This window comes from Danio aesculapii, chromosome 14 (genome assembly GCF_903798145.1).
Source record: "Danio aesculapii chromosome 14, fDanAes4.1, whole genome shotgun sequence".
Lineage (NCBI taxonomy): Eukaryota > Metazoa > Chordata > Actinopteri > Cypriniformes > Danionidae > Danio > Danio aesculapii.
In genome coordinates this window covers 36,650,387-36,667,873 of record NC_079448.1, presented here as the reverse complement: position 1 = coordinate 36,667,873, position 17,487 = coordinate 36,650,387, and positions in this window count along the sequence as shown.

Here is a 17,487-nt window from a genome sequence, read left to right as displayed (position 1 = left end):
AACCGACGGCTAAATGAATGTTTGACAGCACCGAGACACACAGGTGACGCCTCAGTAAGCTCAATTATATAACCTCAGCTCTCTGGCACCAGGGAAGCCTTGTTTCCTTCTTGGATTAATGTTTATCTTGTGGTGCAAATCAGATGAAAAGAAAAACTTTCTCAAAAAAGAAAAGAAAGAAAGACGCCTCCACAGCTCCAAAATTGTGAAGCTGTTGTTTTTGATAGGCTTGCTTATAAAGCTTGCAGGCATTGTTAGCTTATTTGCAAGGTTAATGATGCTCAGCTGTAGGTGTCAGTATATACAGCAAGCATTGTTTCTTTTTAAAGGAAGTCTAACAGACATCTAAACAGAAAAGATAAAACAAGTCTAAATGTAGGCTGTTAGTAAAAAATACCGATATCTAACATTAGCGCAAAACTAGACTAGTCAACAAATATACGTGAAATCTATTTGATGACTACTCTAGATTTAGGCTATTCTTAGATGTCTATTTGACATCTATGAAATGCAAAATTGCTTGGTGGGAGCCTATTCTATGTTCAAAATTGCATACTCTAATGATTGTGTATAAAAGTCCATCAAAATCGTATGTAATATAAACCTGTATGGGATAAGTATGGATCTGTGTACTTTAAATTTTATATTGACAACATTGCATTTATTTTGCATTATTATGTTGCCATTGTCATGTGAACTCTCTGAAAGAGTGTCAATACAAAACTGTCACTTGAGCAGTTCCTTTTGGAAAGGTAAACTTGTGTAATTTTACCTTAGTTGCATTGGTAAGTATAGGTTGTTTTCACATGACGTCATTGATGACGCACGAAATTCAGATGGAGGGCAGGAAGTGATTCTTCTACATAGGAATCTCTATCAGACCATCAAAATGTTTCTGTTTTATGTTGTTTATAATTGTTTAAATCGGCTAAAATAAGAAAAGCCAAACAGCTTTTGTAGACTTCCAAAAGTTTTACTCATAAAGGGGGCGAAAGTAAAAAGAAACTGGCTGAAAAACAGAAGAAATGGCAGCATGTAATCAACATTTATTCAATACATCCAAGTGTACAAACCTTTTTTGAACACAATAATTCGTTTGACAGCACCAATAAAGATTATATACAGGCCTAGCTATGTGTATAAATATGTTAACGTGTTGTATTAAAATCAGAAGCAAACACCACCACACTTATACAATACATTTACAATACACTTATACACCATATTCAGGAGAATATAAATAACGTACGCTGCCATGTAACGCTGAAATGAAATCTGAATTGATTGAAAACAACCTATATTTGTATTTGGTACCGGCATCATTTGAATAGCTCCCCTCTCACTGAATCATTTTCTTTTATTTATTTTTAAAGAATATCGTGAATTTGGGCGTATATTTGTTTTATATTTACAGAAGTGCATAAGTAAGCTATTTTCTGCCATTGTTTTATGATCTCCTATTAATTTGTGTATGGGGAAAATGACCAGGAATAATAAATGTCAGTAAACAGTCAAACTTGCTCTACAAAAAGTGTTCATGAATAAATATTAATGAAAGTGAATGAGACTGGATAGCTTAAGCCATTACGGTTTCAATGGCTGCACAAACTCAGAATAAGTCTATATTTTCCTTTTTTTTTGGCCACTAATTGAATGCAGAAAAAAAATGGTAATAATAAATGTGTGTCTTTGGGTTAATTATCTTTGTATAAACACCTTTGATCTTTGTAAATAGGCCAAGTCTTTTTTTTTTTTTTGGTTTTTAAATCATATAAATAAGTTCATATAATGCTTTAACCCCTAAGCACATCATTCCCACTGTCAAATATGGTGGTGAAAACCTAATGTTTTAGGGGTGTTTTTCAGCTGATGGACCAGGGAACCTAACCACAGTAAATGGCACAATGGAAACTGAGCAATATATCAAAATTCTCAACAACAACAACAGTCTGCAGAGAAACTTGGCCTTGGGCACCAGTGGGCATTTCAGCACAACAACAACCCCAAACACAAAGCAAAAGTGGTGAAAAAATAGTTAGTAAACAAAAAAATACAATACATTTTGCAGTGGCCCAGCCAGAGCCCTGACTCAAATCCAATTGAGAATCTGTAGAGGCAGCTAAAGATCAGGGTGATGGTATGGGGAAACCCTCCAGCCTGAGAGAGTTGGAGCTCATCGCTAAAGATAAATGGGCAGAAATACCAGTGGAGGCATGCTTTTTGCGATCTGGTCAGCAATTACAGGAGGTACTTTTTTTTTTTTTAAAGCATACATGAGTGCATATAATGACAATATTACTATGATTTACAAAAGACATCCAATAAAAATGTAATTTAGTATAACAAAAATGTAACCACAACTATACCGAAATATCAGTTTCTGAATCATCCCCAAGATGCCTCTGCAAGATAATTTTTTCGTGTTGTTTTTGTGAGGCCTGCTTAAGGAGCTTCCAGGCTTTGCTAGCTTATTTGCAAGGGTAATAGAGCTCAGCTGTGAGCGAAGTGCACCAGGTGTGTGTCCCAGATGAAAGAACGTCCACTGTCATCCTTCACATGAGTCCTGCAGACACCAAGCTCTGGCTGGTAGACTTTTGAGTGCCAGCAGAAGCGCTTAGACCAGCATTCTGAGGGCTTGACTTATGCTGGTATCAAACCTGAGAGGTTTATGGCTGAAAATTATATGACCACCACCAATCACCTAAGCATGTGAATAGCTATTTCCTCTGTCCTTCATTCCAGTCACATTCCACTTGACAGATTACCAACTCCACTGCTTCATCCTTAGCCACTACTGTACTTCCAGGTTCTCTTTAAAAAAATAATCTATTTTTGTGAAGACCTTCAAATGCTACCCAGGCTTTTAATTCCCTCCTCTCCATGGGCTTTAGTAGATCACTTGGACAGTTTTGTAATTACAGAACCACATGGCAGTATGGCTCATACATGAGAGTGAAAATTGAAATCACATCTTGCATGCTTCATGACCTCATTTGTCATCACTTGACATACATTCATTCAGATAAATCCACCAGGCTGCCATTTTACATGCAGGTTACTGTAATATATCAGCTCAGCCGGTTTGAATTCTTGCATAGCTCTTTCATCACATGCTTTTCTGTGTCTTAAAAATAAAGCCTTTAAAAAGGTTTGTACAGTCAGATGTTATGAAAGAGTCTTTTTCAATTCTGTCATCATTTACCCACTTGTCTCATTGCAAACCTGTGTGTGTTTCTTTGTGTTGCACAGAATAAGTTTGAAATCAAACAACTTTGAAGTGTAGTGAACTTTACAGAATGTCTGATGTCATGTTTAAGAGATGGAAGAAGACCAAACAGGCGAGTGTCTGCTTGAATGTTTTATATAGCCTTTGAGGAAATGAAATGTCAATAATGAATGAAATGTGTCTCCATCACAATATACAGTATTCTTTCCAACATAACAGATACAATTTATGTACAATTTACACAACTTCTGAACTTACAGTGCCCAGTGTATATGTATATATATATATATATATATATATATATATATATATATATATATATATATATATATATATATATATATATATATATATATATATATATATACACACACACACCTTACAAATCTTTTCAATAGGAAGCTATACAATATTATATCTGTGCATATAGGCGAATTACCGGTTTGTAAACATTCAGGATGCAATCATTTACAGCTAGGGAATGACATACGATACGGTACAGGGTTTGTTGTTGTATTAGAGATAAGTTAGGTTGAGTACATATTATATATTGTTTACACAATGCTTTCAGTGTACAGTATTATAACAGCTTGTCACCCAGTCATAAGCACAGTTATTCTGCAAAATTGACGTTAAACTGAGCAGCATTTGTCTGACAGGTCCATTTGCGATAGCACCCTCCCTAGCACGTCCAGCCCGAAATATAAAACTATCTCGTTGAAACTCCAAGTGATTTTAAAAGAGAAGTTAAAGGCCTACAAGTCTTTGGATGCCTACAAATTTGTTCTGTGTGGTCATGTGCAAGGAATAATGTTCCATGATTACCAGATCCAAAACTTTGTAGTGCTAAAAACTTGCCAAAGACAAGGAAGAACAGAACTATACAAGGCCTGGGTAATCATCAACAAGCAAAACAACTGCATTCTGACAGTGAACTGCACCTGTATGTCAGGGTATGTGAACTTACATTTTTACATTTCATTCTAAGCATTCAGTGTCCGCAGTTTAATTAACCATATTTAACTGTTTTTGATGAAATCATTGCTGCAATCAAAAACGAGTAATGTGTATGATTCAGCATGGCGTGAACTTACCTGATATAACATGAGAACTGCAGAGTCGAGCATTTTTAATTAGGTCCTTACTCCATTCAGCTCGTCTGATGGCTGTTAGCCAAAGACGTTTGCGGTTGGCATTAAAAGCAGAGTGGTGTTTGATAAATTTTAAGTTTTTTTTATTTTTGGACTTTCGATTTTGGCATCCTACCGCACAACACGACGTGCATGCTATTGAAACCGGTCTTTTTTTGGCAACTGGTATGCGCGGTAGAACCCGTGTGATGTCATGTGTGATGTAAGTTGGTACATTTGATTAGTCAGTACTAAAGCCAAATCTGGAGCTTATCTAACAAAATATTTTATGATAATGATCCAAAAGCTAGTACACTCAAATGTATATGTTGTAGAAAAATATTAAATACAAATTTAAAAATGAGAAGAAAAATCAAGGAAAGCAAAAAATAGAATAATTTAGTTGAAATTTTGTAGGTTGTAATTTTTTTTGCAATATTTTGCTTGAATTTAATTGTATTATCTTGCCATTTCTAGAGATGTTTGGTGACTAAAATCTTATTTTAATAAATATATATGTTTAATAAATATGTTTTGCTTAAATGCACCAAAATACATAGCCTGTATTCACTGAAAAATGGATAAAAGTATTCATTTTCAAAATGGCGTGTACTCAATTATGCTGAGCACTATATATATAATTGAATAAGGGACCATACTAAATTTTATTGTAATTAACAACTTATTGCTGACAAACCAACAAAACCCAGGATACTATGACAAAGTATAGAGATTTTAAAATGACAATTCCTGAATAGGTTGATGCTTTTTGGGTTATCCCTAATAAGTATTTTTGTGTAGACTATCTACTGAATAATATTTAAAAGCCACCTTCTGTAAATCCTGGTAAAAACATGACAGTAATAGTCTTACTTTGCACTCAGAAAAAAACAGCATTGTAATAAATAAGAAAAGAATTTAAAGCAGTACTACTTTAAATTAAATTAGAAGCTTGAAACCATTATTGCACTCATGTACACTATATATATATATTTTTTTTTTCATTCAAAATGTTATGATGACCCCAGAAGTACTATAACCTATTTTAATGAAACCTAAAAACTTCTAATCATTAATAAATAAATAAATGAAATAAAAAAGAGCTTAAATACATTAAAAAACGGTTTCTATTAAGTATACTTAAAACCATTGGAAGCCCTTTATATATTCAAAGCTGTAGCTTTCTGTCCATTTTCTTTTGACAGACTTAAATTCTCACCCACTCAAACACAATTTGCTTTACTCACCTTTGTTGTTCTCTCTCAGTTCGGTTTTAAATCCAGTGTGAAAGTGTGTGAAGGTTTGCTTGTTGTGAGGATGTGCAGATTCTGTGCTCACGTCCGTCTCTCTCTCTCAATGTTCTCACCCTCTCTTTTTCCTATTTTTTTTCACTCCGTCACTCTCATTTACCCTTTCTCAGGCTGGACATACTCTAGTGTTGTTGTTTTTCTATGAGGAAAGAGAGCATTTCTTGTCTTCGTGCCAACATAGGGATGATGTGGATGAGTACATTAACATTAGCATGATTTGATCTACTGTATGACAAGACTCGACCACATGGCTTTCAATCAGTCAAGTTTATAGGATTTTTAGAATTTAAAATCAGCCAAACAGCATTATTTTTTTGTGATCTCAACAAAGTGTGGACCCAAATTCCATTTTATCTTATGATCTGCAAAGAGAAAGAAAAAAAATATGATAAGAGGTTAGTAATCTGCTTACATCCACTGGAATTGTGTAAGGACAGATCTGTGTGGGGACATGGCTGAGGGAGGGCGTGTTAATAAATATTTTATATCTAGATGTCCATTTCAATTGCGGACCTTTCCTTTTTATAACAGGTGACATATCCTGAATAAATAAACAGTGAACCAGAATGAACAGCGCTCAAATCTCTACAGAGTGACCAAAGAGCTGAACTGGCCAATCAGATGATGAGTCCTTCCCTCCTGTCAATGACGAGGCAAGTGGGATTTTACATCAGCGTAAACAAACCAACCCCACTGGACATTTCACAAATCATTTCCCCTGAGGGTTTTTCTCCTTTATCCTACTTTTTTACTCATCTTCAGTGTGTCTGCATGCCACCATAAAGGGTATACAGTTTACCAAATCAATTTAGCTGTTCAGAAGCATGTCAATTTAGACTTCAGATGCATGACTTGTCTTTTGACTGAGGGATGTGTTAAAAGATTTTTTGACGTCAGAGTTCCTTTGACTCCCAGTAATGCCCAAGGAACAGGAATTTGCTTACGGAGAGAATGAAATGAATAAAACATCAGTAAATAAAGAGGTGAAGAAATGAGTGCTGTGGGATTTCAGCTGCAGTGTGCTGGAAGTGTGTCATGTTAAAGAGCTGGGAAGGATGAATGCAGCAGGGTTCTACTTTGGGCACACTATTGGCACATTCATTAGCACCGCATATAGGAGATGCCTGCACAGTATTTCTCTCGTTCATTTCTCTCTCCAGTGAACAATTTAATTGACCGATACAGAAGACAGCTTTAGTTTAAGCATAGTGAAAGGCATTTTCTTTCTGCTGCTACCAATATTAGTATATAGAGAAATATACCGTACACTCGCCGGCCTTTTTATTTACCTTGTTCTTTTATGTAAGAGTGGTTGCAGCCATAAGACCTAATTGTTTGATTGTTTCCACTCTCATTCCACACATATTGGTATTTTCTCACTATGTTATTTTTATTTGTATGTGTTGTCATATACAGACTTGTTTGTACAGTTTACTTCATAAAGATTGCCCATATGTAGGCAAATTAATAGGAAATCCTAAAACAATCACAGAAAAGAGCTTACTTCTGCATTGCAGAATCAGGAGAATATGGTAGATCTTTCTAGCGTTTCTGGCCCCTTGACTAATTTGTATTCCAACCCCCGAGGCCCTATATTATCTTATGTTCTTGCCACATATAGCAACTCTGATACCATAATAAAACCATAAGCATAATAAAAGAGAATTACAATTGTTACATATTCAAAGAGAGACAAAAAAACTACATTTGAACAGTTAATTAAATTAAATTATTCATTTTATGTTTTCTAGTACTGGGTTGCAGCCGGAAGGGCATCTGCTGTGTAAAAAATATGCTTGATAAGTTGGCGGTTCAATCCGCTGTGACGAACCCTGATGAATAAAGGAACTAAGCCAAAAGAAAATAAATGAATGAATGAATATTCATTATATACAAATAAATAATTAGATGCTGTCAACAGTACAAGTAATTTAGCTTTTTCATAGAAGTTATACATGTTTTAACATGACTCTAGGACGTATGAAACCTTCCTGAGTTGGGAACAAATCAGATAACACCATTGTAATGTCTTTCTTGTAATGAAGCACTTTCTTAATGTCTTATAAGCAGTGGTGTAAAGTAACAAATTACAAATACTCAAGTTACTGTAATGGAATCATTTTTATCAGGAATTGTAATTTACTAAGTAGTTTTAAAAATGTGTACTTTTACTTTCCTTTGAGAACATTTTAGTGCTTTTCAGTACTTTTACTCCACTACTTTCCTTCAACCTGCAGTCTTTTGTTTCTTGTCTCTGGGCATTGGCTAAAGTAGATTAATCAGTCCTGTGAACAAATTGCACATAAAAATTAAATCGCGTCGGCGGCAGTTGTGTAGTGGTTAGTGCGACAACGCGGCAACTTGAGTTCGATTCCTGCCTTGAGGGCCTATGCCGATTCTTCCCCTTTCTCTGCTCCCCACGCTTTCCTTTCAACACTCTCTACTGTCCTGTCCATTAAAGGTGAAAATCCTGAAAAAAATTATTATATGAAAAAAAAAAAGTAAATCGCATCATACTCAAAAACCGCAAGACATTGGCGCTTCATAAATGCAATAAACCATTTGGAAGCATTTAAGTGAGCAAGAAGATGTATAAAATCTTAACACGCAATGATCGAGAGACTTTATAGACTGCATATGTCACTAATGAGAAAATGGATGTTTACTGTATGTGGACTGAAACCACCAAATGCCCTTAAACAATGCACTAATACTAATGCACTAATGCACTACAGAATGTTACGTGTACACATCCGTGCACAAATTGCATGTAAAGACTTGAGTCGTTCACATCATAATACTCACTACTCTTGAGTACTTTTAAAAGGGCTACTTTTAACTCATACTTTGAGTAATATTTACAACAGATACTTTTACACTTTTGGACTACATTTTTGGGCAAGTAATGGTACTTTTACTTGAGTATGATTTTCCAACACAATCTCACGGCAATTCAAAAAACGTTTTGATTTAGTGACTAATTCGTACGAATTCGTACGATCTAATTCGTACAATTTAGTACGATTTGCTCATCCCCCAATGACGCTTGGGTTTAGGGGTGGGGTTAGGTGCCACGCCTCCTTTTTAAAATCGTACAATTTTGTACGACTGAACTCGTATGAATTTGTACGAATTAGCCACTAAACTGACAAAACGTAAAATACTTCACACAGCAAATTGTATTATTACAACATCCAGTTGAAATCAGGCTGATTAATTGAGAGATTTCTATTTTATGTTAATTTAAACAGCTGTATAAAACTAGCTTCAACATCATAACAAAAAGAAGCACCAAAATATGCTGTACGTAATATGCATGGGGTTTTGATGAGCCCTCTGTGTGACCGACTATGACCACATCTGCATACCTAAATTGAAAATTAATTGCTGCTAAATGGTTGGCTGATGAGATATTAGCATTTTCAAGCCATCGAAAATAAATCGATTATATAATTGAAGCAAAAACACACGCAAATGAAGCATATTATACAGAAATGTGTGGGCTATACTCAACATTATTTGTTGTTTTTCCTTGCAAGTGGTTTTATTTAATAGTTAATAGTTTTAAAATAGTTAATTACTTGTTCACCCAATTATGTATGTATGAATAGTAAGGGCCTTTTTGTTTGTTTTTACAGTGTTGCCACCTGCATACAAATGTGTTCTTCCTCCTCCCTGCTGTTTCCCTCATTATCAAGCACACCAGCTTCATTTACATGTTTTTTCCTGCCCTGCACACATCTGTCATCTGCTACATACTAGTTCCCTATCCCTTAGGACGTATCCTACCACCCAGGTCACTGGAATAAGAGAGTAGCCTGGCTACTACAAGGTTAAAAGAACATAATCGTGTCCATTTGTTGACAGTTTAATTTAGTAGGTTGTGAAATACTGAATCTCTCTGGGGCTCTCATGCGTTGTTTTGGTTCATTTAAATCCATTAAATTTTTTATGGTTAATGTGGCGTTACCCATGACTAATGGCTGATAATACTGTAGCAAAACTCTATAACGTTATAATAAGGCAGTGTATTGCCTCTTTAGTGTTTGTAGGTTGGTTTTTGTCTTTAAGACTCCTTATTTTTGGTTTAGCTGGATCATATAATGAATTAATTTAAGGGATTTTCCATCTTCATTTTTTTATTTATTTAATTATGATGGTGAACTTTTTTCCTATCATTTATCATTTTCGACTTTTAAGTTATTTATTCATCTGTATAATTAGCTACTGTTGCAAATTAGAGATTAATGAATAATAAAATTACAGTCGTTTAGTTGCTGTGCATGAAATCACCTTTTTTTTCAGGAAGCTCATTCATTTTCATTTCCAGTCACATGTCAAGCCTAATGTAAATTGTGTAAAGTGTAAATGAGGGAGGAGCGCTTAGAGTCAACCTGACAGTGTGAATCTATTTGACATCTCTCATGTCTAGGAGAAGCACCCCATTTATTTCCATAGGAAAGACCTTTTCAGTTCCATCACGGTTAAGGCATGTTGGTGTATGCTGATGAATGCTGTATGTGGTGCCCACATCTTACCTTAGGCTAAGTAAGTGCACTAGAGTGAGGATACCAGCCTGATCAACATGCATCAATGCATACATGCTTCTGGACTCATGACGCTTTTAGATAATTTAAAGGTCGACATGCATGGGTGAAGACAACATGTAAGAAGTTGTCTTTTAATACACATAGAATTAAATTCCCATCAATAGACTGTTTTAGCTATTTTTCTAGATGATTCTGACTCTTTTTTTTTTTTATAAAGGTGATTTTTCCATGCAAAGTTATTTGTTTAATAGCAAAACAGAACTCGGTTTGCAATATTTAGCTAATATTTAGGTTTATCCCTTTCAGTCAATAGTTTGTATTTATCATGATGAATTAATCGGTTCACATAATTGAAATTCATGCAAAGCTAATTAAATGACATATCTAAACAGGTTATTGTCTAGTCAATTGGGATATTTTTGTCATTGTACATAATTGTACAATGAAATAATTCATTAAGTCTGCTCTAAAATTATTTTTAATGTGCTCATCAGAGCCAACAGCCATGTCCAAAATCATAGTGGAGGGTATCACATGCACTCATTCAGTCCCATAGCATACCAGAATAACAAGAGTGTAAACTAGAGATAGGTTGCATCCTAAATCGCTCACCCTTAAATAGGGAACTATTTGATGGGCAGCCTTTTGTAGTGATGTCTGAAACCCAAACGGACATCATCAAGTGTTCTCATTCAATTCCATAATGCTTTGCAAAAACGAGTGTACACAAGTTTTGAGCTCTGTCATAAATCATACTCTTAAACGGAGTTATTTAAGGGGGAAGCCATCTGCAGTGGCGTATACAACCATAGTTTTTTCGAACTTCAAACCTTTTGGAGTGCACTCCTCTGTCTAAACTGCTGATTAGATATTAGATTTTGAACCATGGCTGCTGGTTTGAGTTGGTTCTTGCTGGTCATGTGCTGGTTAAGGCTGGATTTTTTTTGTATGTGCTGTTCAGGTTTAGCAAAGAACCATCTAAAACCAGCACATGACCAGCAAAAACCAGCAATTATGGCTCAATTTCTATACCAGCATATGTTTTTTTTAATTCCACAGGGTCATTCATTTACTTAAGGCATCACAATAAAAGGATACCAATAACAAGAAATGGGCTGTGCCCAAAATACGGTATTTTTTTGAGACGACAGACATTTTTGTAGTTGTCTGAATCTAGGGGACATTGTTGTTTGTATTCAGTCAATCCCATACCACACCACATTAAGCATTAAGAGTGTAAACAAGAGTGCACTCCAAAATAGCTTTCTACCCTTAAATAGGGCACTCTTGAGGCCACAGCCATTTGTAGTGGTGTTTGAAGGATAGTGGAAATTATAGTGAGTGTATTCACTCAATCCCATAATGCACCTCTGTAACATGTACTACTGCCTAATGATATTTGAAGGTCAGTTCATGTCAAATGAATTCCTACTTCTCACCAGAAAACGGTAACAGTTAAATCCATCCATCCATTAAAAACCTTTTCCTGTTTATCATTTATTAAATTATTTAATGACTTTTAATAAGTAAATAAATGTTGTTAGATTTCATAAATGAAATGCTTTCACATTAATGTATTTATTTTAGGCGGCACGGTGGCTAAGTGGTTAGCACTGTCATCTCACAGCAAGAAGGTCGCTGGTTCGAGTCTGGTCCAGTTAGCATTTCTGTGTGGAGTTGGCATGTTCTCCCTCTATTCGCGTGGGTTTCCTCCGGGTGCTCCGGTTTCCCCCACCAAAGACCAAAGACATGCGCTAAAGGTGAATTGAATAAACAAAATTGTCCAAAGTGTATGAATGTTTATGTGTGCATGCCAGAGTGTATGGGTGTTTCCCAATACCGGGTTGCAGCTGGAAGGGCATTTGTTGTGTAAAACATTGGCTATGCTGGAAAAGTTGGTGGTTCATTCCACTGTGGCAACCTCTGAAATAGAGACTAAGCAAAAGGAAAATATTTATTTATTGCTTCTTCATTATAAATCCCTTGTTGTATTCCTCATCTGTAAGGATCTTTGCATAACATGCTAAATGAAAGTAAATAGACCTATCAATTGTAAACTCAATTGCTTTTCAAGTGAACTACATTACAGAACTACAGGGAACAAGCTCGTAGCCAGAGGGGTTTGGGTGGTTCAAAAGACTCACCCACCCCCCCACTGACAAGCAGAATTTGGCCCCTATATGAGCTCATTAATCCCATTTTTGACAGTATGCCATCATAAATTGTGGAAATAACCGATAGAAAAAAGGTTTTAGGACAAATTTAATTTTTAATTATTCAAATTGACAAATTTTGACTAGCTGGCCAGTTTGATATTTACCTACAGGCTACTGTTTTTAATATGTTTTTAGTTGGTTTTTAATAAGTTTTAACAGATTCCTACACTTCTAGAAATAATGGTATACGAGCTGTCACTGGGGTGGTACCTTTTCAAAAAGTACAAAATTGTGCCTAAAAGGTCCATATTAATACCTCAAAAGTACATATTAGTGCCTAAATAGCACAATTGTGTTCCTCTTAAAATTTGTAGGTACTAAAAAATACTTTTGAGGTACCAATATGGACCCTTTCAGTACAAATGTGTACCTTTTGAAAAGGTATCACCCCAGTGACAGCTCACGTACCTTCATATCTGAGAGTGTAGTTGTTGTTTTTTTAATGATGCATTATAATAACTTTTTAATTTTAAAAATAAGTATTTTTTCATACTTTATTCTTTATTAAAATCCTATTTCATAACATTATTTATACAGCTGTAATAAATTGTAGTTTAAATGCACATTTCTAAATAAACACTTTGTGGTAAGCACTTTGACAAAATTGTAGGAAATATTTTTGTTGTAAATGTTTAAGATCACCATCTGACAAGCTAATGCAGCAGATATTAATGCCTAAAATGTAAAAATGCAGTATTTGAACCTCATAATTTAATCGAAATTTGGGAGAGTAACTGCAAAAAGTTTTTAAGAAAAAAGAACCACCCCTTTCAATTGGCTAGCTACGGCCTGGGGAATTATGAATGAAGATAGGCTATATCTGGATGCAGCCTTTATGATGCAAGCTGAGATTCCATCACTCAGCGATGCAATGTCAGACACAATGCACTCAATGGCGGGTAGGGTTAGGGGTGGAGTTAGGTGAGCGCATTAAAAAGCATTGGATGCAGCTCAGATTGCTCGTATCATGACCTGTATGTATGCAGAGGGTGGTAGGCATGGTTCATTTAGCCTCTAGTGGTAGATTTCGTAACTACATAATTGTTGGAAATGTAAAAAAAAAAAAAAAAAGCCGTCTGAAATTGTGAACCTGTTACATTAGTAGGCCTAAGAACGGGACAGGCGCAACAGCAAAGATGCTAACAGATATCCAAGAAATGACTACATATTTGCATTTGGTCATTGCTCGTTAATTTGAATAGTCACTGTGACAAGAAAATGTCGGCCAGGAAACACTTCCTACATACGAAGATATATTTGCTTGACCCATCTTGTGCACTATTCGAACCACTAGGGGGGGCACTAGACACACCACCCGGATATAACACCGTCTTTACTGAATGTGTTATTTCAAAGCAGATTACTAAACGGTTTGATAATATCAGGGCTTGATCCAACATCACCCATAAGCCTGATCCTCAATGATGTGGAAATGCATCTGTGGGACATTGTATTTGCTTATGAAACATCTCCGCTGTTAGCTGTTGAAACTAATAAACCAGCAGCCTGCAGACTCCGGGCCAAGTGCCTCTTAATACTCATGGAGTTTTGTTTTTGTCATGTTGACATGTCAAATATTTTAGGGAGAAATAACACAGAACAGTCTATTACATCAAAGTGTTTGTTGTCTCTCAACACTATTTTCACTAAATATTGTATATAAACCCTGGTACATGTCAGTTCATTTAGAGAGCTGTTGGGTTCCAGATATAAAGAGGATAGTTTGCATTTGGAGCAATTCTAATGGATCTAGCCTTCATATGGGGATTGGACTTTGGATCATAGATCTGGAATAATTGCTGGCTTTATTTTACTTGCTGGATACATACATTGGATAATGGATTCTGCAATTGTATCAACTCTTTTTATTATTATTATTAAGATCTAAAAAGATGGAAATGGTGCCTTTTTTAGGCATGTGCTCTGTTGTTTTTTATATGTATTTTTAGTTTTTCCTAATTTAGTCATTGTGTTCCAGGTGGTATGAATGGCTTTTCCTCCTTTGAATGATTGTGGATGCATTTATGGACCTTTAAATGTATGAATTCGATTCAAACCAGTTGAACTGGATTTAATTTGTAAAATATCAGAATTTTGAAAGTATATTAAATGCTTGCATTATATTGTTTGCGTTTCATAGTGTCACATATTTCAATATTGACTTGCATTTTTTATCCATTTAAATGTACTAAAATAATTTCCCTTCTATTTTTTAGAACATGCTTAAATATTTTAAAGATTTTAAAGTGTTTTAAGTATGATTGTGTGTGTTTAGATAAGAAGATGGAGAAAGTAAGAAATTTATCATTTAAACTTAATCAGGTCAAAAGAACATTAACGTGACTTTGTAGAAGGTTAGCAGTGTAAATGTGTGCCAATAATTCAAGGACGGTCTCTCTTTCCTGCGTCTCCTTAGCATGTGTCTGAAGTGTGTATGTGTATTTACACACAACAATAACCTGGAACTGTATGGTCTTTCTCCTGCCTGATACAGTGAATCAGAGTTCCATCTCTCTGCCTGACATCTTCAGGCTGAGTTTAGTAAACATCGCTAATCAGCCAATACTGTTTAGCTAAAAACAGTGCAGCGCGTGGTTGCTGTTTTGGTTTAGGCATTGTAATAGTTGGCAGCAGGGTGCGTTGCCCTTTAGGGGAGTTTGTACCATGTTCCCCGTTTAAAATACAATGCATTGACATACACACCCAAAAAAAATCAACAGTTTTGATGCTTGTAGCTTATCAGTCCTGCCATCACGTTTTAGCAGTTCAATTTCAGTTCATCAACCCCCCTCCTCCAAAAAAAACGTCCTGGTCCTGATGGATTTGTTCATGTCTGTTTGGAGTTTACTGTATCAACAATACACAGAACCAGCTGGAATGAACCAGCCTTAATGTCATCCTTCATATAACCCTCGCCTACACGAATACTGAAAGGAAATATTATGAAAAAGACTATTTTCGGTTGTTCTAAGTATTCGTCACTTTGTCTTATACGGCTTAAAGAATGATTAAGCATATTTGAAATCAACATAGGTCTAAAACAAAGCTTAGAGAGATATTTCACAAAGCAGTATAATGGCTTTTTAAAATGATGAAATGAAAATTGGGTAAATTTTCTATAACAGTCGAGTACAGAACATTCGTCCTCATTTCATATTTTATACCACCGTAACATTTAAGAAGTTATTTAAACAGTTGTTTTCTTTTTATAGATTATTTACACTTGTTAATGGACAGGATTGCAAGACCACTTGAAATTTCCCATTTTCAAAATATTACCACAGCTATCTTTATGGGGACTTCCCATAGACATGATTGTTATTCTGTACAGACTGTATATTCTGTCTCCCTAAACTCCCCTAAACCCCTAAACTCAACATTCACTGGAAACATTCTGCCTTTTTCATTCATTCATTCATTCATTCATTCATTCATTCATTCAATTATTCATTCATTTTTCTTCAGTTTAGTCGCTTTATTCATCAGGGGTCGCCACAGCGTAACGAACCGCCAACTTATCCAGCATATGTTTTTACCTATACTGCATGTCTTTGGACTGTGGGGGAAACAAAAGGAAACCCACATGAACACAGGGAGAATATGCAAACTCCACACAGAAACGGAAAATGACCCAGCCATGGCTCGAACCAGTGGCCTTCTTGCGGTGAAGCAACAGTGCTAACCTCTGAGCCCGTTTTGCCTTTTTACTTTTTCAAAAAACCTAATTCTGTGTGATTTATGACCCCTTTTTCCTAGGGGGACACACAAGCACACACACTCACACACATAGACAGACAGATAGATATTCACTAAACTAAATTGTGTGTGTGTATTCCTTGTATTGTATACTAAATATCGCCACAAGTAGTTGTAAATTTTGATTCTGTGTGATTTATGAGCCATTTTCCTCATACGGACCAAAAAAACGTCCCCATGAGGAATACTCTTCATAAATTACATAAAATGAAATATTTTGAAAATGTAAAAATGCAGATTGTTCCTGTGAGGGTTGGTTTAGGGGTAGGGGTGTGGTAAAGAGGATAGAATAAACAGTCTGTACAGTAAAAAAATCCTTACGTCTATGGGAAATCAACATAAATAAAACTGTGTGTTGTCTATGTTCAAGTTATGAAAACAATAATTATTTTTTTCCAGGATTATTTGCTGAATAGAAAGTCCAACAGAAAAATGCTTGAAATGCAAATAATTAACTAATTTATCAATGTCTTTTCTGTCACATTTGATAACCTTAATGCATCCTTGCTAAATGAAAATATCATATTATTATTATTATTGAAAAATATGAAATATTATAAGGACAGCACGGTGGCTCGGTGGTTACCACTGTCACCTCACAGCAAGAAAGTCACTGGTTCGAGTCCCAGCTGGGCCAGTTGGCATTACTGTGTGGAGTTTCCATGTTTTCACCGTGTAGGCGTGGCTTTCCCCCCTAAACTACATTGGCCGTAGTGTATGTGAGTGAATGTGAACGGCATCCGCTGTGTAAAACATATGCTGGATAAATTGTTGGGTCATTCTGCTGTGGTGGCCCCTAAATAATAAAGGGACTAAGCCGAAAAGAAAATGAATGAATGAAAATATCATATTATTATTATTATTATTATTATTATTATTATTATTATTATTGTTATATCGCTGCCACCTAGCCCTCTGCAACTCTCACATGGACGTCCACTGAAGCACTTGGATGAGAGACCACATGGGGAAAACTAGGTTGCTGCCGGAAGTGGTGTTAGTGATGCCAGCAGGGGCGCTCAACTTGTGGTCTGTGTGGGTCCTAATGCCCCAGTATAGTGAAGGGGACTCTATACTGCTCAGTGAGCACTGTCTTTCAGGTGAGACGTTAAACTGAGGTCCTTCGAAAAAGTAAGGTATCATGGCCAAAATTTGCACACTGGCCTCTGTCCATCATGGCCTTCTAACCGTCCCCATATGATAATTGGCTTCATCAGTTTGTCTCCTCTCCACCAATCAGCTCAGGTGTAGTGTGCGCTCTGGTGCAATATGCCTGCCGTCGCATCATCCAGGTGGATG